This window comes from Rhinoraja longicauda, chromosome 30 (genome assembly GCF_053455715.1).
Source record: "Rhinoraja longicauda isolate Sanriku21f chromosome 30, sRhiLon1.1, whole genome shotgun sequence".
NCBI classification, from domain to species: Eukaryota; Metazoa; Chordata; class Chondrichthyes; order Rajiformes; family Arhynchobatidae; genus Rhinoraja; species Rhinoraja longicauda.
Window position 1 is genome coordinate 16871117 of NC_135982.1, and position 24673 is coordinate 16895789.

Below are 24673 nucleotides of genomic sequence, written 5' to 3' on the forward strand. Positions count from 1 at the left end.
AAAAGTGATAGGAGCAGAATTAGGCCATTCGGCCCGTCAAGTCTACTTCGCCATTCAATCATGGCTGATTTATCTCTCCTAACCCCATTCTCCTGCCTTCTCCCCATAACCCCTGACACCGTACTAATCAAGAATCTATCTATCTCTGCCTTAAAATATCTATTGACTTGGCCTCCACAGCCTTGTGTGGCAAAGAATTCCACAGACTCACCACCCTCCTTCTTAAAGCAACGTCCTTTAATTCTCTCATTGTTAACACCTTCCCCTGTACACACCCTCATCCGCCGACCCGGTCACCAAACAAAGCCCTGCAGTTTGTGTTGTTGGCTGTTTACAGGTTGGTTGCGCATGGCGTTCTGACAGCCTTCCATCCGTGCCTTGTGACCAAAGATACTAGAGGAGCAAGATGAACCACTCCATCAAAATCACCTATACTGAAGTGTAGTACGCAAAGGAGCGTAACGGCCGCCATTTTAGTAGGCAAAACCCGCCGATCGCTATGCCTCTCGCAGTGTAATCAGTGTTTTGGGGGAACAGTATGTGTGATGATACCATTAAATGCAGAATACATCTCATCTATCAATTCACAGATTTTTGTTATTTTTCTTTTAAAATGTTTCTGCAAGTTTCTGCCTACTAAAATGGCACCATGGCATACTACGGTCTTTAGGGTCGAGTGGTCTACCTTGCTCTGCTCTATTGTCTTTGCTTGTGACTCATGTATATCAGGGTGGCTGCAGGGAAGTCTGGCATTCTAGGTCGTGGGTGAGAAGGAGAACAAATCACTCCATGGCCATAACAATGTGAAGTGCAATGTCGACAAAAGCAACTTCACCAGGGCTTCTTAGATTTAGATTTTAGATTTAGAGATACAGCGCGGAAACAGGCCCTTCGGCCCACCGAGTCCGCGCCGCCCAGCGATCCCCGCACATTAACACTATCCTACACACACTGGGGACAGTTTTTACATTTACCCAGTCAATTAACCTACATACCTGTACGTCTTTGGAGTGTGGGAGGAAACCGAAGGTCTCGGAGAAAACCCACGCAGGTCACGGGGAGAACGTACAAACTCCGTACAGACGGCGCCCGTAGTCAGGATTGAACCTGAGTCTCCGGCGCTGCATTCGCTGTAAGGCAGCAACTCTACCGCCGCGCCACCGTGCCGCACAATTCTTCTCCAATATTTTCACAAAGAAGCAGAAGGGTAACAGGATGGAATAGCTGCAGTCCATTCCAACTCAAATGGAAGGTGGCCAAGCAAGATTTAAAACCTGGTATCGTTCACCCAGTAGAACCCCTGGGAGCGTCTTTACCCAAAAGAGACCTCAGTCGTTCAAGGCAGAGGCTTCCCACCATGTTCTGCAGGAGGGTTAAGTGTGGGCAATACAGAGCAGCTGTTTATACAATGCCCATATTCCTCCAGAAAATCAAATGAAGTATTAGCAAGGCCGAGTAACCACGTAGCCATTTGGGTGACAGTGAGGGCCACATTTCTTCTCCTTCTCATTTCCACGCCAAATACGCTGATAATCATCAGTTCTTTGCTTCTTCCCGAAAGGCGCTAATTAACTCGTCATTCCAGTCTCATCCACACATTTCCCTCCCCCTCTTTCTGCAAAACAGCAACCGTGATCGGAAACCCCAGTCTTAATGTCTCACTGCTGCTGGGGATTGTGATGTCCTTACTTACTGGGGATGTAACAATCACCAATCACCTCTGCATCAGTGTGCGTGCAGGGCTGTCAAATGGACTCTGTTTCATTAAAGTTCTCCTCTCAGCATTTCCCTCATTCACCCTCTACATATACTAGTCAGCAAGTTAAACTGTCACAAAATGGTTTAAAGAGGCGACTGCCATCTTTATAGTGACAATCATCCAGAATTAATCCTTTTGGAACTCATCATCAATTCCTGCTGCAACACTAACCAGTTATACGACACAACCCAGAAGGGGATGTGGGCAGGATTTAAGTACCATTATATATGGACTAATGTATGTAATAGTTTTGTTTCTTCAAATCCAACTGGCGTGTCATTTTTATTATCCCCCGCACACAAGACAACCTTATCGAAACATGCACTCCAGCAGCAACAGCAGAGCTTCAGGGCTACGTGGTTGCAATAGAGCACTTTTGCGAGATTCATTGGAAATTTATAACAAAGGACATTCAGCACAATAAGATTGTCAGTGAGAAAATAGCATCCAGCTTAATAGCATCGTCTGGTATTAGGTCCATAATCTTGCAGTGCTGTCTCTACAAGTACTACTTAAATACAGAGAGCGTTTCTGACAGTCATTTTTCAGGCATTGTCTCTCCTTCATCTCTTCTCTTTGAACCTATGCTCCCCGGCTCTTGGCTGCATTGTTTGAGAGAGTTTCCAAGATACTCCGATAATTCTATACATCAACTAGGTCTCCATTCAATCACTGTCCAAAGAAAACAACTGTAATTTATGCAACCTTTCCACACGGATTCACATTTTCTACTCTGAAAAATGTCACGAATTCCTTGCATCTTCTCGGATCTTTCTTGTTAAGGCGGTAACCAAAGGTGCCTTTGTTTGGAGGCACAAAAGACAGTGGGTGCTGGAATCTGCAGCAAGAAATAGAGGGCTGCTGGAGGAACTCAGCAGGTCAGGCAGCTACGATGGAGGCCAATGGATAGTCATCATGTCAGGCTGAGACCCCTCATATTTCTTTCTGTGTTTCTTTGCCTTTCTGCAATTCCACAAATACATCATGAGAGGAATAGATCGGGTAGATGCACAGAGTCACTTGCCTAGAGTAGGGGAATCGAGGACCAGAGGACATAGGTTCAAGGTGAAGGGGAAAAAGATTTAATAGGACTCTGAGGGGTAACTTTTTCACACAAAGGGTGGTGGGTGTGTGGAACAAGCTGCCAGAGGAGGTAGTTGGGGCTGGGACTATCCCAACGTTTAAGAAACAGGTAGACAGGTACACGGATAGGACAGGTTTGGAGGGATATAGACGAAACGCAGGCAGTGGGACTAGTGTAGCTGGGACATGTTGGACGGTGTGGGAAAGTTGGTCTGAAGGGCCTGTTTCCCAGCTGTATCACTCTAATATAATAATAATAATAATAATAATAATAATAATAATACATTTTATTTGTCATATGTAGGTTGGCACAGGGTCAACGGTACAATGAAATGTATTTGACAAGACAACGGGTCACCTCAGCAGTAATATTCCAAGGATAAATAAGATTAAAAATGACATTAGAAAGGTAAAAAGACAATATTAAAAATAGGTAAAAAAGACAATATTAAAAATAATCAACATATATGATGTGAAATGTGTTTATGAGTTCAGAAGCCTGATGGCCTGATGGTAGAAACTGTTCTTAAGTCTGGTGGTACGCGCAGCAATACTCCTGTATCGTCTGCCTGACGGTAACAAGGAGAACAGCCTGCGTGCTGGGTGGCTGTGGCCCTTGATGATGCTGCGTGCCTTCCGCAGGCACCGCCGGTAGAGAATGTCCTGAATGGCCGGGTGACAGTTGGCAGTGATGTGCTGTGCCGTCTTCACCACTCTCTGTAGTGATTTGTGGCTGTGGGCAGAACAGTTTCCGTACCAGACTGTAATGCCGCCCGTCAGCAGGCTCTCGATGGTGCATCTGTAGAAGTTTGTGAGGATGCTGGCGTTCATGCCAAACTTCCTCAGTCTTCTCAGGAAAAAGAGCCACTGGTGGGCCTTCTTTGTTATTGTGTCCGTGTGCAGTGTCCAGGAAAGGTCCTCAGTGATGTGCACACCGAGGAACATAAAGTTGCTGACCCTTTCAACCTCAGCATCACCGATGTGGATGGGAAGGTGTCCACTCCCCCTCTGTCTCCTGTAGTCCACGATCATCTCTTTAGTTTTGCTGACATTGAGAGAGAGGTTATTTTCCTGGCACCAGCTGTTTAGTGCCTTTACCTCCTCTCTGTAGGCCGTCTCATTGTTGTCAGTGATGAGGCCCAAGATGGTCGTGTCGTCAGCAAACTTTAGGATGCTGTTTGAGCTGTGCTTAGCAGTACAGTCGTGCGTGAACAGGGAGTACAGGAGAGGACTAAGCACACAGCCCTGTGGTGTGCCTGTGGTGAGGATCAGTGAGGAAACATAGAAAACATAGAAAATAGGTGCAGGAGTAGGCCATTCGGCCCTTCGAGCCTGCACCGCCATCACCCTCCGCATTGTTTGATTAAGTTCCATTTGCTATTCTCTGGCCCTGCTAACCAGACAATCTTCATTTTCCTGCAATCCAAAGCTTTCCCCGTTACTGTTATCACACAGCTAAATATTGAACCATTTGCTCGCTCATTATCATGCCTTCAACACGAGGTCAAATATCATTAATTTATATTATAAAAAGCGGGAGGGCAAATATTGCCCTCTGTGGAACTGTCTTGATTAATAGCCTCTCAGTCATAAAACTACTCTGACAGTTTCCTTTGCTTCCTATCACTGAGCCAGTTTTGGATCAAATTTGCCCTCTTTCCTTTCCAACAGAGAGTTGTGAATCTGTGGAATTCTCTGCCTCAGAAGGCAGTGGAGGCCAATTCTCTGAATGCATTCAAGAGAGAGCTAGATAGAGCTCTTAAGGATAGCGGAGTCAGAGGGTATGGGGAGAAGGCAGGAACGGGGTACTGATTTTAGAATGATCAGCCATGATCACATTGAATGGCGGTGCTGGCTCGAAGGGCCGAATGGCCTACTCCTGCATCTATTGTCTATTGTATCGTACGGCTTTTTGGTCTTTTGTCCCACCTGTCATGTGGAACCTTGTCGAAAGCCTTATAAAACCTGCATCAAAACCAGTCTTCACCATACCCCCTGAAAATAAAAATCACTTATATCCTGTAGAATATTTAGTAATGTAATAAAACATTCGGTGCACAATGCCCATGCTGACATCAGTATCCGTCTGCACTAATCCCATCAACAGCAGTTGGTCCATATTATTCTAAGCTTTGACAATTCAAGTGCTTAATGTATAAATATATAAACATATATTTATATTTATATTTATAAATATATAAATATTGACACAGAAACATAGAAAATAGATGCAAGAGTAGGCCATTTGGCCCTTTGACACAGCACTGACATTCAATATGATCATAGACACAAAATGCTGGACCAACTCAGAGGGTCAGGCAGCATTTCAGGAGAGAAGGAATGGATGACGTTTCGGGTCGAGAGTCTTCTTCAGACTGAAGAAGGGTCTCGACCCGAAAAGTCACCCATTTCTTCTCTCCTGAGATGCTGCCTGACCCGCTGATGTGACTCCAGCATTTTGTGTCTACCTTCAATTTGAACCAGCATCTGCAGTTATTTTCCTACATATCCTTCAATATGATCATGGTTGACCATCCAAAATCAGTACCCTGTTCCTGCTTTCTCCCCATATCCCTTGATTCCTTTAGCCCGAAAAACTAAATCTAACTCTCTCTTGAAAACATCCAGTGAATTGGCCTCAACTTGGCCTGGACTTCAAATCACAAAAGCAAGGATCCACCATCTCACTCTGACAACCCCTCAGCAAGCTGACCGGATCAAATTTGGGGCGGCTCGGTGGCGCAGCGGTAGAGTTGCTGCTTTGCAGCACTTGCAGCGCCGGAGACCCGGGCTCGATCCCGACTACGGGTGCTGTCTGTACGGAGTTTGTACATTCTCCCCGTGGGTTTTCTCCGAGATCTTCGGTTTCCTTCCACACTCCAAAGACGTACAGGTATGTAGGTTAATTGGCTTGGTGTATGTGTAAACTGCCCCTGGTGTGTGTAGGATAGTGTTATTGTTCAGGGATTGCTGGTCGACGCGGACTCGGTGGGCCAAATGGTCTGTTTCCGCGCTGTATCTTTAGAACTAAATTTGCGAACATGTTTTGGATCCCATGGACTCTATCCTTTTGGACCTACCTGCCATGTGGAACCTTGTTAACATGGGTAAATGGGATTAGTGCATATGGGAGTAACAATCAGTATGGATATTGTGGTATATTGTGGTATGGATATAATGAGTCTCGACCTTAAACGTCGCCCATTCCTTCTCTCCTGAGATGCTGCCTAACCTGCTGAGTTACTCCAGCATTTTGTACCTTCGATTTGTACCAGCATCTGCAGTTATTTTCTTACACTGGATATTGTGGGCTTAAGGTCCAGTTTCTGCGCTATACGAATCTCACGAACATGTCCTTCAACCATAATGTTGACATAGATTTGTACTCTGATAAATTTATTGGAATAAGGGAATTAAATAACCAATTATAATTCAGTCAAAATAGCTTTTTTTTTAATATAAAGGTCCAGAGGGTTTCAATAAAAATGTGTAAATTAATGAGTAAAATGCACAAAAGAGGAGTTAAAAGAATAGTTTTCTTAATTATTTAAGTTTGGTTTAGTGATACAGCGTGGAAACAAGCCCTTGGCCCATTGAGTCCGTACCCATCAATGACCACCCATACACCAGTTCTAGGTTATCTCAGTTTCACATCCTACACACGAGGGGGAATTTACAGAAGCCAATTAACCTAAAAACCTGCACGTCTTTGGAATGTGGGAGTAAACCAGAGCTACTGGAGAAAACCCACACGGTCACAGGGAGAATGTACAAATACTGTCCAGACAGCACCTGTAATCAGGATGGGACCCAGGTCCCTGTCACTGTAAGGCAGCAACTCTACCGCTGCGCCTTCTCCTTATAATTGAGGACAATATTTCACAAATAAACACCCATCATAACACCAGGTATCACAAAATGCTGGAGTAACTCAGCAGGTCAGGCAGCATCTAGGAGAGAGGGAATGGATGACGTTTTGGGTCGAGACCCTTCTTCAGACTGAAGAAGGGTCTCGACCCGAAACGTCACCCATTCCCTCTCTCCTAGATGCTGCCTGACCTGCTGAGTTACTCCAGCATTTTGTGATACCTTCGATTTGTACCAGCATCTGCAGTTATTTTCCTACCCATCATAACACCAAGTTATTTCCTCTTCCCTTCTTCCAGCTTTCTATCAATTATACATCCCAGTAACAGGACCACAAGACTGGAGATAGACACAACAAGCTGGAGTAGCTCAGCGGTTAGAGGCAGCATCTCGGAAGAGAAGGAATGGGTGACGTTTCGGGTCGAGACCCTTCTTCAGACTAGTCAGGGAAAAGGGATATGAGAGATATAGACGATGATGTAGAGGGATAAAGAACAATGAATGAAAGATGTGCAAAAAAGTAACGATGATAAAGGAAACAGGCCATTGTTAGCTGTTTGTTGGGTGAAAAGGAGAAGCTGGTGCGACTTGGGTGGGGGAGGGATAGAGAGAGAGAGGGAATGCCGGGGCTAGTTGAAGTTAGAGAAATCAATATTCATACCACTGGGCTGTAAGCTGCCCAAGCGAAATAAGAGATGCTGTTCCTCCAATTTGTGTTTAGCCTCACTCTGACAATGGAGGAGACCTAGGACAGAAAGGTCAGTATGGGAATCGGAAGGAGAATGAAAGTGTTTAGCAACTGGGAGATCAGGTAGGTTCAGGCGGGCTGAGCGAAGGTGTTCAGCGAAACGTTCGCCCAGTCTGCGTTGGGTCTCGCCGATGTACAAGAGTCCACATCTTGCTCGCCGATGTTCCTTCCCACACATTTCGTCTGCTTTCCTTCCTCCACAAGGCTGGAGCTCCACAGATGCACTGCAACTCCACACATTTTGTGGGAAAGTGCTGACTGTTCTCACAAGGCACTGGAGTGAAGGAAGGTAATTATCTGCCTACTCCTGGATTATTTAGAAGGATGTCTCAATACCTCCAGCTTACGTTACAACTTCATGCTCACAAGATTTGTTTCAAATGTATTATAGCAAGACATGTCGTCTGGTAAATCAAGTGTGCAGCACTCATTTCTATCGGTAATGCACAAAGTGCATGTGAAAGCACTTTGCTTCTTACAGGTTATGGCAAGGTTCTGTACTCTATGGGGTTAGGAGAGAGATAGATCAGCCATGATTGAATGGCAGAGCAGACTCAATGGGCCGAATGGCCTAATTCTACCCCTATCACATAACCTTATAACCGACTGATCAACTGGGCTAAAGAATGGACCGACTGGGCATATATTCACTAGAATTTAGGATGAGAGGGGATCTTATAGAAACATATAAAATTCTTAAGGGATTGGACAGGCTAGATGCAGGAAAAATGTTCCCCATGTTGGGGGAGTCCAGAACCAGGGGTCACAGTTTAAGAATAAGAGGACTGAGATGAGGAAAAACTTTTTCACCCAGAGAGAGTTGTGAATCTGTGGAATTATAATATATAACATATATAACAACTACAGCATGGAAACAGGCCTGTCCGGCCCTACCAGTCCACGCCGACCATTTTCCCTGACCTAGTCTCATCTACCTGCACTCAGACCATAACCCTCCAATCCCCTCCTATCCATATACCTATCCAATTTACTCTTAAATAATAAAATCGAGCCAGCCTCCACCACTTCCACCGGAAGCCCATTCCATACAGCCACAACCCTCTGAGTAAAGAAGTTCCCCCTCATGTTACCCCTAAACCTTTGTCCCTCAATTCTGAAGCTATGTCCCCTTGTTGGAATCTTCCCCACTCTCAAAGGGAAAAGCCTACCCACGTCAACTCTGTCCGTCCCTCTCAAAATTTTAAAAACCTCTATCAAGTCCCCCCTCAACCTTCTACGCTCCAAAGAATAAAGACCCAACCTGTTCAACCTCTCTCTGTAGCCTAAGTGCTGAAACCCAGGCAACATTCTAGTAAATCTCCTCTGTACCCTCTCCATTTTGTCGACATCCTTCCTATAATTTGGCGACCAGAACTGCACACCATACTCCAGATTCGGCCTCACCAATGCCCTGTACAATTTCAACATTACATCCCAACTTCTATACTCGATGCTCTGATTTATAAAGGCAAGCATACCAAACGCCTTCTTCACCACCCTATCCACATGAGATTCCACCTTCAGGGAACAATGCACAGTTATTCCCAGATCCCTCTGTTCCACTGCATTCCTCAATTCCCTACCATTTACCCTGTACGTCCTATTTTGATTTGTCCTACCAAAATGCAGCACCTCACACTTATCAGCATTAAACTCCATCTGCCATCTTTCAGCCCACCCTTCCAAAAGGCCCAAGTCTCTCTGTAGACTTTGAAAATCTACCTCACTATCAACTACTCCACCTATCTTAGTATCATCTGCATATTTACTAATCCAATTTGCCACACCATCATCCAGATCATTAATGTAAATGACAAACAACAGTGGACCCAACACAGATCCTTGGGGCACTCCACTAGACACTGGCCTCCAACCTGACATACAATTGTCAACCGTTACCCTCTGGTATCTCCCATTCAGCCATTGTTGAATCCATCTTGCAACCTCACTATTAATACCCAACGATTTAACCTTCTTAATCAACCTTCCATGTGGAACCTTGTCAAATGCCTTACTGAAGTCCATATAGACAACATCCACAGCCTTGCCCTTATCAATTTCCCTGGTAACCTCTTCAAAAAATTCAAGAAGATTAGTCAAACATGACCTTCCAGGCACAAATCCATGTTGACTGTTTCTAATCAGGCCTTGATTATCCAAATAATTATATATATTGTCCCTAAGTATCTTTTCCATTAATTTTCCCACCACAGACGTCAAACTAATAGGTCTATAATTGCTAGGTTTACTTTTAGAACCTTTTTTAAACAAAGGCACAACATGCGCAATGCGCCAATCTTCCGGCACCATCCCTGTTTCTAATGACGTTTGAAACAGTGATGTTTTGAATGTGGAGAGTGAGGAGGAGTCTCTGACGGTTTGGGGTAGTGAGTTCCATAGGGTGGGAGCAACGATGGAGAAAGCCCTGTCCCCCCAGGATCTGAGTTTGGTCCGAATGGGGGGGGATAGGAGATTGGCAGCAGCAGAGCGGAGGGTGCAGGTGGGAGTGTGCCTGTGGAGGAGGTCGGTCAGGTAGGATGGGGCCAGGTTATGGAGGGCTTTGTCGGTCATGAGGAGGATTTTGTACTGGATTCTCTGGGGGATGGGGAGCCAGTGGAGTTTGTAAAGGACGGGGGTGATATGGTCACGGATCGGGGTGTGGGTGAGTAGACGGGCAGCGGAGTTTTGAATGTATTGAAGTTTACTGATGATTTTTGAGGGTGCGCCATAGAGGAGGCTGTTGCAGTAGTCCAGACGGGAGGTGATGAAGGCGTGGATGAGGGTTTCTGCAGCCGTGGAGGAGAGGGATGGACGGAGACGGGCAATGTTTTTGAGGTGGAAGAAGGCTGTCTTTGTGATGTGTTTGATGTGTTTGTCGAAGGAGAGGGTTTGATCAAAGATGATTCCATCTTTGGATGAATAAATTCATCTTTGGATGAATAAATGCAGCCATTTAGCGCACCAAGGGTGAAATCCAATTTCTAGGCCAATGTGCATGATTATCAAAAGAGAAAGCCTTTCGGAAGATTACAGATAACACATTATCACCTGCAGTATCCAACAATTCCTTTGTCCGAAAAAGGTACCAAAAATAGCAATGAAAGCTGGAGATTTGAGGGAGCACTTACAGCAAAAGGTCAAGTAAGCACAAAACAACATCAGCAACCTAAATGAGTACAGGAGAAACTAGCCAAGTTAAATTAGCAGAAGACATAGTGAATAGTAGAAATTATGTATGTATTTATATTTTTCAATACAATACGATATGATAAAACTTTATTTATCCCAGGAGGGAAATTGATCTGCCGACAGTCATAAAACACAAGATACATGAAACATGAAATCAAAGTGATGAGTGGAAAGGCTTGGGGGGGTGTGCAAAGATTGGGGGGGGGGGGAGGGGGGGGTGTTAGTCTTAATCTCAGGGGGAGGAGTTGTAACGTTTGATAGCCACAGGGAAGGAGGACCTCCTGTGGCATTCTGTCTGCATCTTGGTGGAACCAGTCTGTTACTGAAGGTACTCAGGATGACTAGTGTGTCATGGAGGGGGTGAGCTGTATTGTCCAGGATGCTTCACAGTTTGAGGAGCATCCTCCCCTCCAAGACCACCTGTTTCCTTAAGACTGTGAATGAGGCCATTTGGCCCATCAACTCAAAGCAATCCGGTTCCTCCCCTTACTTCACAGTGATTTTTTTTTATCCTGCACTTGTCCATCCAGACCTCTTCCCCCTCCCTCAATTCTTGTACACCAGGAGCAATTACCAATCATCCATTTGCTCAACAGCCGGCAGGTTTTGGTGCGTGAGAGATCAGATGATCCGAATGAAACCCATGTGTTAACTGGGAGAACGTGCAGACTTTGACACTCAAAATGCTTAATGTACATTGTCCGGATGAAACCTGGGCTGTTGGAGCTGTGAGGCAGCTTCCCTACCTGTAGGACCACTCACTGTACAGGCATGGTAGCATCTACCTAGAGTCATACAGCCAAGAAACAAACCCTTCGGCCTAACTCATCCATGCTGACCCAGATGCCCCATCTAAACTAGTCCCCTTTGCCTGTGTTAGGCTCATATCCCACCAAAACTTTCCCATTGATGTACCAATCCAATGTCTTTTAAATCCTGTTGAAGTACCTGCCTTCAGGCAGCTTGCTCCCTATAACCACCTCATTCGAAGTGAAGAAAATTGGTCCTCAGGGGTTGATCATGATAATAAAATGTAATCGTATCTGGTACAGTGACCCAATATGTTATTCCAGCAGATGAGGTAATCAATGCCTGTAATTGTAAATCCCATTGGATAAATTTGGAAGATTACAGATGAGCATCAAACAATATAAATGAAGCTTCCGAGAATGATTTTGTGTAGATGTCCAAGTTTGAAAGCAAATAGATATGTTTCCAACAGGACTACAAGAAAGGTTCACCAGATTGATTCCTGGAGTTCGGCAAGAGGAATGATTGGGCCTGTAATCTCAAATCCAAATCATCTCATTGAAACATGCCAGATTCCTATAGGATCATAAGATCATGTGATAGGAGTAGAATCAGGCCATTCGGCCCATCGAGTCCACTACGCCATTTGATCATGCCTGATCTATCCCTCCCTCCTAACCCCATTCTCCTGCCTTCTCCCCATAACCTCTGACACCCGTACTATCCATCTCTGCCTTGAATATATCCACTGACTTTGCCTCCACAACCTTCTGTGGCAAAGAAATTCACAGATTCGCCACCCTCTGACCAAAGAAATTCCTCCTCATCTCCTTCCTAAAAGAACGTCCTTTAATTTTGGGGTAGGGTTGACTTGGTCTAGAGTTGACACGGTAGATTTTGAGATGATGTTTTACCTGCTCAGATGTTTGAGAACCAGCTGTAAATCGTAATACAACGTGTCACCTATTCAGTATCGAGACGGGCCCAGAAGGCAGACAAGTTTGATATTTTCTACCCAACAGGATTTGTGGATATTTAGTGATCAAACATCAAGGTAGAGATTGGATTTTCAGATATTCAGGGAGTCACGGGATATGGATATCACACAAACCAGCTTTTGTCCCATTGACACCATCCACACTTCACGCTGCCTCAAGTACAGAGCCTCTGTCACGGGCCTCCTCCAGTGCCATAGTGAGGCCCACCAGAAATTGGAGGAACAGCACCTCATATTTCGCCTGGGCAGCTTGCAGCCCAGTGGTATGAACATCGACTTTTCCAACTTTAGATAGTTCCTCTGTCCCTCTCTTCCCCTCCTCCTTCCCAGATCTCCCTCTATCTTCCTGTCTCCACCTATATCCTTCCTTTGTCCCGCCCCCCCTGACATCAGTCTGAAGAAGGGTCTCAACCCGAAACGTCACCCATTCCTTCCCTCCTGAGATGCTGCCTGACCTGCTGAGTTACTCCAGCATTTTGTGAATAAATACCTTCGATTTGTACCAGCATCTGCAGTTATTTTCTTATACAACAAAAAACAAGGATTGTTTGCACCCCAATCATTCCCTCTCTCTCCTCTCCTGTTAGGCAGAAAAAAACCCCAAAAGCTTGAATACACATAAAAACAGATTCAGGAAGAGCCTCTTCCCTGAAGATAGACACAAAATGCTGGAGTAACTCAGCAGGTCAGACAGCATCTCTGGAGAAAAGGAATAGGTGACGACTTGGGTTGAGACACTTCTTCACTGTTCGTATTCCTTCGTTATCACCTCTTCCACAGCCAACAATTGACCATTGTGGGCTCCACCTTTCCTGGGTCATCCGTGCCAGCTCTGTTCCCTTTTATACCTCTAGTTTTCCCTCTCCCCTGACTCTCTCGGTCTGAAGAAGATTCTGAAGAAGGGTCTCGACCCAAAACATCACCTATTCCTTTTCTCCAGAGATGTTGCCTGACCCACTGAGTTACTCCAGCATTTTGTGTCTATCTTTGGTGTAAGCAATCATCTGCAGTTCCTTCCTAACAGCTTCTTCCCCGCTATCAGATTAATGAATAGTCCTCTGACAAGTTTGCAGATTACACTAAAGTGGGTGGTATATTAGATAGTGAAGGTGGTTGTCAAAAATTGCAGCAGGATCCTGATCGGTTTGGACAAGTGGCCTGAGGAATGGTTGATGTGGTCTGAGGAATTTAATACAGAGAAGTGAGAGATGTTGCATTTTGGGTAGTCTAAAGAGCGTTCTTTTAGAAAGGAGGTGAGGAGAAACTTTTTTAGTCAGAGGGTAGTTAATCTGTGGAACTCATTGCCACAGAGGGCTGAGGCTATGACCTCTAGTGCTAGACTCTCCCACTAATGATTCTCCACATCCACTCTATCCAAGCCTTTCACCATTCTGGATGTTTCAATGAGGTCCCTCCTCATTCTTCTAAACTCCAGGGAGTACAGGCCCAATGCCGGCAAATGCTCATCACAGGTGAACCTACTCATTCCTGGGATCATTCTTGTAAACCTCCTCTGGACCCACTCCAGAGCCAGCACGCCCTCCCAGTAAGTATCGTAGAACCAACTATCTTTGCTGCGTTCCCATGCCAAGAGAGGTTGGGAGACGACTTGCACCACAGCTTCATCTGAATTTTGATGCACGTGAAACAAAAGTGCTCCTTTGTGAGAGAAATACTTCGAGAGTATCGCTGACAGTCGCGTTATTTCCGAATAGAGAACGTCTTACTCATTTACACCCTTTCATAAAGGCAGACGTAAAGAATGGAAAATTGAGAGCCTTATCTCCTCAATCAGCTCCTTTCTCCATGGAGTCCTTGGATTTTTGTACTTCATGTTAGTGTTGGTGCTGACGTTGCTTACACAGGTGCAATCTTCAATATGCTCAGAGCTGCAATTAAAAATATTCTAAACAAATGCAATTCGATGGTGCTCTTTTTCCATTCAAATTTTCAAATAAATTCAAATGGTGATTTTTTTTTCCCCCATTTCGAATTTGTTTTAGAAAAAGAGTGTAATTTACTCTCTGTGATTTGATTTAATTGGGTTGTTTAGAATTTACGCCATTCAAAGTATGCCAATGATAGCAGGACGTGCACAACAACCACTGTTTCTTGTCAGTGCTAAATTTGCTCGGTGGAGGTAATCTGTTCACGAGGAGGAACTGGTTGGAACATCTTACTGACCTGTGTATGTTGCTCGAAGTTCCAGGAAAGGTCGTTGGTCAATCTGCCTAGTGTGCCATTCTTCACATCAACAAATCTCTTCCAGAGAAACCTGCAGAAAGACCAGCTTGGATTAGTCCACGACGAACATCTCACTTTGAAAGAACATTTCCAAATGAAGATAGACACAGAGTGCTGGAGCAACTCAGCGGGTGGGGCAGCATCACTGGAGAAAAGGAATAGGTGATGTTTCAGGTCGAGACCCTTCATCAGACTGAGCTTTCAGTCTGATGAAGGATCCAGACCCAAAACGTCACCTATTCCTTTTTTCCCCCTGAGATGCTGCCCGACCTGCTGAGTTACTCCAGCATTTTGTGTCTACTTCCGGTTCCTTCTTATGCATTTTCTAATGACCGTTAACCCTTTACGTGCTGACCCCCCCCCCCCCCCCCCCGCATTCCACTATTTGAGACCATTCCACATTCAATCCAGAACTGTTGTCTTCAAAAGACGTCCATTTCTCATCTTATGAACCTGAAAAATCAAGGAAGAGTCGGCTTACGTTGGATGCACAAAGGCAAAATCTTACAGGGGAATACCATGAACAGGCATCAGGCAAAAGCCATTTGATTGATGATCCCACTGAAGCTGCTGATCAATCAGCGTCAGATTCAGTAGAACATTCGGTGACAAAGAGCCCAACACCTCAGCATTATGAAATGGTTTCACTGGATGCTTCTGTCAATGAACTTGCAAGACATGAACTGTCCAAAGCCAGATTGCTTATATGCAAATGGTTGCTCTGTACTGTTAAGACCACTGACTAACCCATTCCAGGATACAGATCATTTAGCATTAAAGAATAGATCATTTACAGTTTATGATATTGGCTGATCTGTCACAAATGCAAACTGACACCGTATCAGATGTAACGATAGAAGGCCTCATTTCAGAGCAAAAGGGATAACGTACCAGCGAATTGAATTAGAAATTGCATTGCTGTATTGATAAAGTTATATTAGTACCGGCAGTCCACGGGTTTCACAAGGTTAGTTCCCCAGAACTGTCCATACAACAATTTCTCTGCAAGTCAGAAACATCAGTTTTCTATAGTAATCCATATGGTGTTGCTCTGTAAACACGTGCCATAATTCTTTCATTTCATTAGATGAATCACTGCAACACTATACATAATTAAACTAATGGAATATATATACCTCATCCAGTCATTAATGAATAACAGGAAATGTATTATTTTTATTAGTATGAGCAGCTTGAACAATGCTTTAAAGTTGATGGGGACATGTGTAACGTTAGATTTCCATAAGTCAAGTCATTCGTAAGCCAGGTATCCCCTGTGCAGTCAACAACATTGATCCTCCATTTTAAGAGCTCATTACCACCATTACACAAAAAGAGTTTTCTCTGGGTGCTCAACCTGAATCAGGCATCCTGAAGAAAACTTCTTCAGTGAACTGCCATGGCATACTACCCCTTCTGTGTTGAGTAATGGTAAAAGACTCAAAAGAAGAGAGTTGGTGGGCAAATATGAGAGAGGATGAGTTGCAAAGATACAAATGAGGGGAAATGGAGCCAGCAAGGACCCAAAGAAGTGAAATGACTCCTTCTGCACCATTATACAAGGTGGTACAATTCCATCGCAATTCTTGCAACTTGTTCAGTTGAGTATTATTTATTTTGTTACCATGGAAGTAGTTTTGGTCAATTGAAGAAATAGTTATGAATTCATGGACTGTACAATGGGAATAGGAAACTTCATAGGTAGAGTTTGGCTTAGAGAGGCACTGTAGAAATAGCTTGGAATGATAGCCAGTAAATCAAGATCATTTCCCCCAACAGTGGAAACAATGTGCGCGTGAGGGCTTGCGATCAGGGCGGCTTGCTGGCTATGGCAGAGATAATTATTATTTCACAGACGCTGTCAATCCTGACCAAAAATAGATTCATCCTCCTTCTTAGCTCTTGGCCCACAGCCCTGCAGCATGGAGCTGTCCATATGTTCACCCAATGTGCCATGTTTTCTCCTCCTCCACAATAAAAATGCATTTCCTCAAATTTCTCAGGGTTGAATTCCATTTCACATGATGTGCCTGTGTGCAGATCATTAATATCTTCCCGCAGCCTAGAACATGGCTGGTTAAGCCAAGGACCTGCTGTCGAACCGACAACTATAAAGCTAAACCTTCTTCCTCACAACTGACCACACTGGGCGGCACGGTGGCGCAGCAGTAGAGCTACTGCCTTACAGCGCCAGAGACCCGGGTTCGATCCTGACTATGGGCGCTTGTCTGTATGGAGTTTGTACGTTCTCCCGTGACCTGCGTGGGTTTTCTCCGAGTTCTTCGGTTTCCTCCCACACTCCAACTACGTAAAGGCTTGTAAGTTGATTGGCTTGGTATAAATATAAAATTGTCCCCGGTGTGTGTCGGGTAGTGTTAACTTGCATGGATCACTGGTCGGTGCGGACTCGGTGGGCCAAAGGGCCTGTTTCCACCCTAAACTAAACTGACAATGTCCTTACCAAATTTTAAAATTATGGCCCCCTCGTTTATATCTAAACTCTTTATGCATATCACAAACAAAAACTAGGACTCTAGTAATGAACTCTGTGGAACACAACGGCACATAACTTTCAGGTCACGAAAATTCCTATCGACTTTTCCCAATGTGAATTCCTATTCACCATGGTTTTTTGCCACTGCAATATTTTTGTTAATTCAACTTACTGCTTGTTCCTTGCAATTTTACTTTATTTAAATCAATCCAGCACATAGGACTTTGCCAATGCCTTGCTAAAATCTGCTCCTTCAAAAGCCCTCCCCTCACTTGCATTCTTCATTATCTTGAACAATTTAACTAGTCGAATACAACCTTACTTCCATAAATTCATGCTGACTGTTCTTGATTAACCAGCTCCTTCTAAATGCTGAATTAAGCTGTCCCTCAGAACATTTTCCAACCATTTTCACACAACGGACAAAACTACCATCAGTCGATTACCTATATACTAAAACTCTCATTTGTTTGTTTGTTTGTTCCTGAACTACAGCCAAAACGATACATGATAGCGTGACAATTTTAGGAGGGAGGGGGAGGAGGGGGAGAGGGGGAGAGCGGAGGGGGAGGGAGGAGGGGGAGGGAGGAGGGGGAGGGGGGTAGAGGGGGAGAGGGGAGGGGGAGAGGGGCAGGGGGGTAGAGGGGGAGAGGGGAGGGGGAGAGGGGCAGGGGGGTAGAGGGGAGGGGGAGAGGGGCAGGGGGGTAAGCGAGGGGAGGTGGAGGGGGGGGGAGGAGAGGGTGCTGCACCAATGCAGGAGAGGTTTTGGCCCAACAGGTCCACTTGGTCCAGTATATACAAGTATTAAAATTCTCACTGCTGGCAATGCAACACGCATTGTGGTATCGACGTATGGATGCCTTCAGTTCCGTTCTCAGATCTGTGCTCCCATTTTGCCTCAGCCCTCTGGGGCTTGGGTATACTGGCTCCATTCTTTAGCATCAGAGTGTCAAGGGGTCCAGATTGAGATCCCACTAGGATGCTAAAGAATGGAGCCATTATACTCCGAGCCCCAATCCCAAGTCTCGCCCTTCGTTTTCTCTCAGCACCATGCCACCTTGTAGAAAGCTCTAGTGTACAAAGATTAGGACTGCTTCAGTCATACAGTTGGCTTTTAGAATGGGAGGAAACTGGAAGAATTATTTCCTGAAGCAAGGCATGGTTTCAATTTTGCTATGGTGATTCCCAATTTAGCATTAGAGCAAAATATAATAAAATGCAATTTGGAGGCGATTGCATCGTGATAATTAAACCTTCCTTTGATCTCCAACGCATCTCTCACAGGGCTTTCCATTTGCAGCTGGAGGAGTCCCAGGCAACCACAGGGCAACCACAGGGCAACCACACGTCTTCCCTCGCCTTTGCCCAGCGAAGAGAATTTCTTATTTATGCATTTTTGCTTCCAAAAATACATCTTTGCTGACAGAGGCAAAAAAACAAACAAAACTTGCATTGTGATCCTAAGGGGGAACACACATAACAAAATTACCTTCGTCTTACAACAAGCTTTAAGTCATAATGCTAATTAACATTTCAAATATTAAACCCACTGTAGGCTTTGCAACAAAGAGGTGGCAGATTTAAATTGTGTCAAGTGATGCAAAATAACAGAAGCAATTTCAGCCCAACTCACCTGCAGAATTAGGTGAACTGTTTTCTTTAGAATATATAAACACCCCATTAAATATTAATATTTACTAACCTCCGGGGAATAAAATGGAGCATATAAAAATATCCCAAACGCAACTAGTCTTCGTTCGCCAACAATTTGGTTGCATTAAAACTGCTCTTCATTTAAGAATTTAGCCAGAGGATGGTGAATCTGTGGAATCCATTGCCACAGTGTGGGCCAAGACATTTGGATATCTTTAAAGTGGTGATTGGTAGGTTCTTGATTAGCAAGGGCATCAAAAGGTTACAGGGAGAAAGTAGGAGAATGGGGTTGAGAGGGAAAAATAGATCAGCCATGATTGAATAGTGGAGTAGACTCGATGGTCGAATGGCCCAATTCTGCTCCTACGTTTTATGGTCTAAGTTTATCAAAGTTAGCAACACGTGATACTGGGGGTTCTAGTGACCCTTCCATCCCCTTCTGATACGTGCCCATGGCCACACACCTCTCCATTCTCAGCTCCTCGGGCAAGGCCACCATCCATGCCAACATTCAACAAAACCTCAACGACATGCAATATCAATACACTGTTCAGGGGCAGGTAACATTTGCACCCAGAAGGTATCAGACAATCGTCAATTCCAACAAAGTGAGACTACTCATCTTTGCATCACCGTCAATGGCATCACAGTAGAGAATTCTCCAACCAAAGTACAGGCCACACTCTGAATGATCCACCTCCGGACTACTTAAAGCCACCTCTCCTAACAGCAGGTCAGAAATTGAAATGTTCTCCCTTGGTGGATAAGCACAACTCTAACAAAGGAAAGCAAGTGTATTATTATGTTCGTTACAATGCTGGATGAATTTCTCAGTTCTCAGGGCATTCCCAACAATTCCACTCACTCCTCCACATTTCTCTGCAGCCTATTTTCTCACAGGAGCGCCTCCTTTCCCATCTGCCATCAAATTCTCCCACCATTGCCCCCATCCTCCCTACAGACTAGGAGCAATTTATAGCCCCTAATTGACCGAATACTGCCTTTGGGATGGAAACTGGCGCATCTAGACATACTCCATTGGAACATAGGGGACGGAGGGGGAATGTTATAGAGAGATAGAGATTATAGGGGCAGAGATAAGGTGAACACTCACAGCCTTTATATTGGGGAAACCATGAACCAGAGTGCAAAAGGTTTAAGGTGAAAGGGGAAAACTTTACAGGAACTTGAGGAACAACTTTTTCCACACAGTCGGTGGTAGAATAGACAATAGGTGCAGGAGTAGGCCATTCGGCCCTTCGAGCCAGCACCGCCATTCAATGTGATCATGGCTGATCATTCTCAGTCAGTACTCCGTTCCTGCCTTCTCCCCATACCCCCTGACTGCGCTATCCTTAAGAGCTCTATCTAGTTCTCTCTTGAATGCATTCAGAGACTTGGCCTCCACTGCCTTCTGAGGCAGTGAATTGCACAGATTTACAACTCTCTGACTGAAAAAGTTTTTCCTCATCTCTGTTCTAAATGGCCTACCCCTTATTCTTAAACTGTGGCCCCTTGTTCTGGACTCCCCCAACATTGGGAACATGTTTCCTGCCTCTAATGTGTCCAATCCCCTAATTATCTTATATGTTTCAATAAGATCCCCCCTCATCCTTCTAAATTCCAGTGTATACAAGCCCACCTGGTTCTGGACTCCTATATGGAAATAGCAATGAAAGGAAGAGGTTAAGCTTGGTGCAATAGCAACATTTGAACAACATTTGTACAGGTACGTGGACAGGAATGGGAATATGGAGCCAGGTGCAGGCAAATGAAACGAACGCATATGGGCATCTTGGTCAGCTTGGCCAAATTGACCCGCTGGGCCGAAAGGGCCTGTTTCCGCGCTGTATCTCTAAACTAAAAATGAAAGTTTTTAGGATAATTGGCTTCTGTAAAAGTGTCAATTGTCCCTAGTGTGTACGGGGTGATCGCTGGTCAGCGCGGACTCGGTGGGCCAAAGGGCCTGTTTCAGCGCTGTATCTCTAAAGCCTAAACAGCCCCATAATTCACAATGCAAAACACTTAGGGAAGCCAAGGACAACATAGCATGGAATCACCATCATCTCAAAGCTTCATATAAAGCAGCACCTTTGCCACGACTGCGAAATAAAAACCTTAAAACTACCCAATTAACAGCACGTTAGGAGTACCCTCACCTTACCGACTGGAATGAATGCCCAGAGTAGAGTAGAGGGCGGCACGGTAGCGCAGCGGTAGAGTTGCTGCTTTACAGCGAATGCAGCGCCGGAGACTCAGGTTCGATCCTGACTACGGGTGCTGCACTGTAAGGAGTTTGTACGTTCTCCTCGTGACCTGCGTGGGTTTTCTCCGAGATCTTCGGTTTCCTCCCACACTCCAAAGACGTACAGGTATGTAGGTTAATTGGCTGGGTAAATGTTAAAATTGTCCCTAGTGGGTGTAGGATAGTGTTAATGTACGGGGATCACTGGGCGGCACGGACTTGGAGGGCCGAAAAGGCCTGTTTCCGGCTGTATATATATGATATGATATGATATATAGAGATGAGCAACAATAGTCCTTCTTGCCAGCAATGTCAACACCGCACAAAAGAATGAAAAATGCAGCCAAAACTTAATATCAAAGGACATCTTGTGAAGCCAGACAGAGTTGTTCTTCTGGATGTATTTAAAATGTGCCACATTGAAATGATATATTAAAATTCTTGCATACACTTTTTCCATATACATCAGACAAATTGCCCCTTAGGCTGACAGAAGTGACTTTTATGGTGTGGAATTATTTTCTTAATAATGAAACCTCATGCCAACCATTCACCGCTTCCTCCTCATGGAAGTGACACATTCCTGGTGTCATTCCCACACTGTGATGCAGATGCAAAATGATTTTAGATTTAGAGATACTGCGCAGAAACAGGCCCTTCGGCCCACCGGGTCCGTGCCGCCCAGCGATCGCCGCGCACCAACACCAGTCCTACACCCACTAGGGACAATTTTTACATCTACCCAGCCAATTAACCTACATACCTTGTACGTCTTTGGAGTGTGGGAGGAAACCGAAGATCTCGGAGAAAACCCACGCAGGTCACGGGGAGAACGTACAAACTCCGTACAGACGGCGCCCGTAGTCAGGATCGAACCGGAGTCTCCGGCACTGCATTCGCTGTAAGGCAGCAACTCTACCGCTGCGCCACCGTGCCGCCAATCGGCCCAACCGATGCACAAGTTTGAAATGTCAATGACAATCCCTCAATTCAATGCAAGAAGGCACTCTGTAGAGGGAATTGAGGGATTGTCATTGACATGAGATTAAGTCACATGAGATTAAGCATTTGACAAGAACATTTCTAAAAATTCAGTTATTTGATTCTTTGTGGCAACGTACAGCAAAAAATTTAATATCTGTTTAAAATGGTGCACGCAAACAGATTGGTGAGGCATTTGACAAGATGATATTTGCTGAAGCCTGTGTTAATCAAATATATCTTTGGTGTTAATTAACTTACTTCCACAATGGACACAAAATAAATAATTTTCTCCTCTGGAGATAGGATTAGAGGAATCTTTAGACTTTAGAGGTACAGCATGGAAACAGGCCATTTGGCCCATCGAGTCCATGCCGACAAGCGATCAACCCATACACTAACACTATCCTTGTATACACTGGAATTTAGAAGGATGAGAGGGGATCTTATCAAAACATGTAAGATTATTAAGGGGTTGGACACGTTAGAGGCAGGAAACATGTTCCCAATGTTGGGGGACTCCAGAACCAGGGGCCACAGTTTAAGAATAAGGGATAGGCCATTTAGAACGGAGACGAGGAAAAACTTTTTCAGTCAGAGAGATGTAAATCTGTGAAATTCTCTGCCTCAGAAGGCAGTGGAGGCCAATTCTCTGAATGCATTCAAGAGAGAGCTAGATAGAGCTCTTTGGATAGCGGAGTCAGGGGGTATGGGGAGAAGGCAGGAACGGGGTACTGATTGAGAATGATCAGCCATGATCACATTGAATGGTGGTGCTGGCTCGAAAGACCGAATGGCCTACTCCTGCACCTATTGTCTATAATATTTTACATTTACCAAGCCAACTTACCTACATACCTGTACTTCTTTGGAGTGTGGGAGGAAACCGAAGGTCTCGGAGAAAACCCACGCGGTCAAGGGGAAAACGTACAAACTCTGTACAGACAGCACCCGTAGTGGGGATCGAACCCAGGTCAACCGGCGCTGCAAGTGCTGTAAGGCAGCAACTCTCCCGCTGTGCCCAGTGCTTGGTAACAATCCAAACATCATGCACAGGAGCTCCAAAGAGGTTTCTAACCAGTGATGCATTATTTTACACACATTTATAAGATTACAACACAGGGGAATGAACAAAACAACTTCTGCATGCTTCAAGGGAAGATTCATTTTGCTCATTAGGCAATTAAAAACTTAAACTGAAGAAGAAGGGTCTCGACCCAAAACGTCATCTACTCCTTTTCTCCAGAGATGCTGCCTGACCCGCTGAGTAACGCCAACCTTTTTGTGTCTATCTTCGAATTAAACTAAAGGGTTGGTTGGGAATATTTTGCACCATCACTCTAATTATTGCAGTGCAAGGGTGGATTTGTCAGCTCTAGAATGCATTCAAGAGAGAGCTGGATAGAGCTCTTAAGGATAGCGGAGTCAGTGGGTATGGGGAGAAGGCAGGAACGGGGTACTGATTGAGAGTGATCAGCCATGATCACATTGAATGGCGGTGCTGGCTCGAAGGGCCGAATGGCCTCCTCCTGCACCTATTGTTTATTGTCTATTGTCTATTGTCCAGAGGAAAGACTATTCCTTGGAATGGAGGTTAAATCAAGGAACCCGCTACATTTTTGTAACTTGGACACATGGGAATCATTGATTCAGAACAAAGATCTTTGCTGAGGAAACAGTATTGGCCGAGAGCATCAGAAGTTGGAGCCGGTCAGAAGTTGGATTTAGTCTCTTACATCTGCTCCACCAGTCAACACCATCAACTCTCACCTCTTCATCCTTTTTCTGCACTAACCCAAAATCCCCTTAAATATTTAAGAATCTAGTGATCCAGTTGAATTTTTTATACAGCAACTGAGGCTCCACAGCCCACTTGGATAGAGAATGCCAAAGGTCCATTGTCCTATTGGCAAATACTTTTTTTTTCACAAATCGATCATAAATAGTCAACTCCTTATTTTCAGTTGTGAACCATTGTTCTTGACACCCATGTCTAAGAAAACATTACCTTTGCATCTACACTGTTAGGCTCTGTAAGAACTTTGTATTATATATCATCACCTGTCATTCTTCATTTCAGAGAATAGTATATATATGGTAGTCAATAGACAATAGGTGCAGGAGGAGGCCATTCAGCCCTTCGAGCCAGCACCACCATTCAAATGTGATCATGGCTGATCATTCTCAATCAGTAGTCCGTTCCTGCCTTCTCCCCATACCCCCTGACTCCGCTATCCATAAGAGCTCTATCTAGCTCTCTCTTGAATGCATTCAGAGAATTGGCCCCCACTGCCTTCTGAGGCAGAGAATTCCACAGATTTACAACTCTCTGACTGAAAAGGTTTTTCCTCATCTCCGTTCTAAATGGCCTACCCCTTATTCTTAAACTGTGGTAGTCAGTTTACTCTCTCCTCAAGGCATAATTTCATGCATCTCCTGCCTACCCCAAGAATTCATATCCTTTTTAATACTATCTCTGTAACAAGCATATTCTCACAAACGCAAGAACACCAGACATGCGCACAGTTTTCCCTGTGCGATCACACCAGATGCCAATGCAACTACTTTAAGACATATTTTTTACCTTTGTGCACTTACATAAACAGTCAATTTATCCAAATGTTTTATTTTGGCCAAAAAATGGCCAATAGATCTAATCCCCT

General features: G+C 44.6%; 1 protein-coding gene across 6 annotated transcripts in view; it reads right to left on the reverse strand.

Moving 5' to 3' along the window:
* The window catches only part of disp3 (dispatched RND transporter family member 3), a 374656-nt gene that overhangs the window by 273728 nt on the left and 76255 nt on the right, over positions 1-24673 (reverse strand). For all 6 annotated transcript variants that reach the window (XM_078425714.1, XM_078425713.1, XM_078425711.1 and 3 more), the window contains one exon: positions 14578-14668. The gene's annotated coding sequence lies outside the window, so the exon portion shown is untranslated. The remainder of the gene's footprint in view (positions 1-14577; positions 14669-24673) is intronic.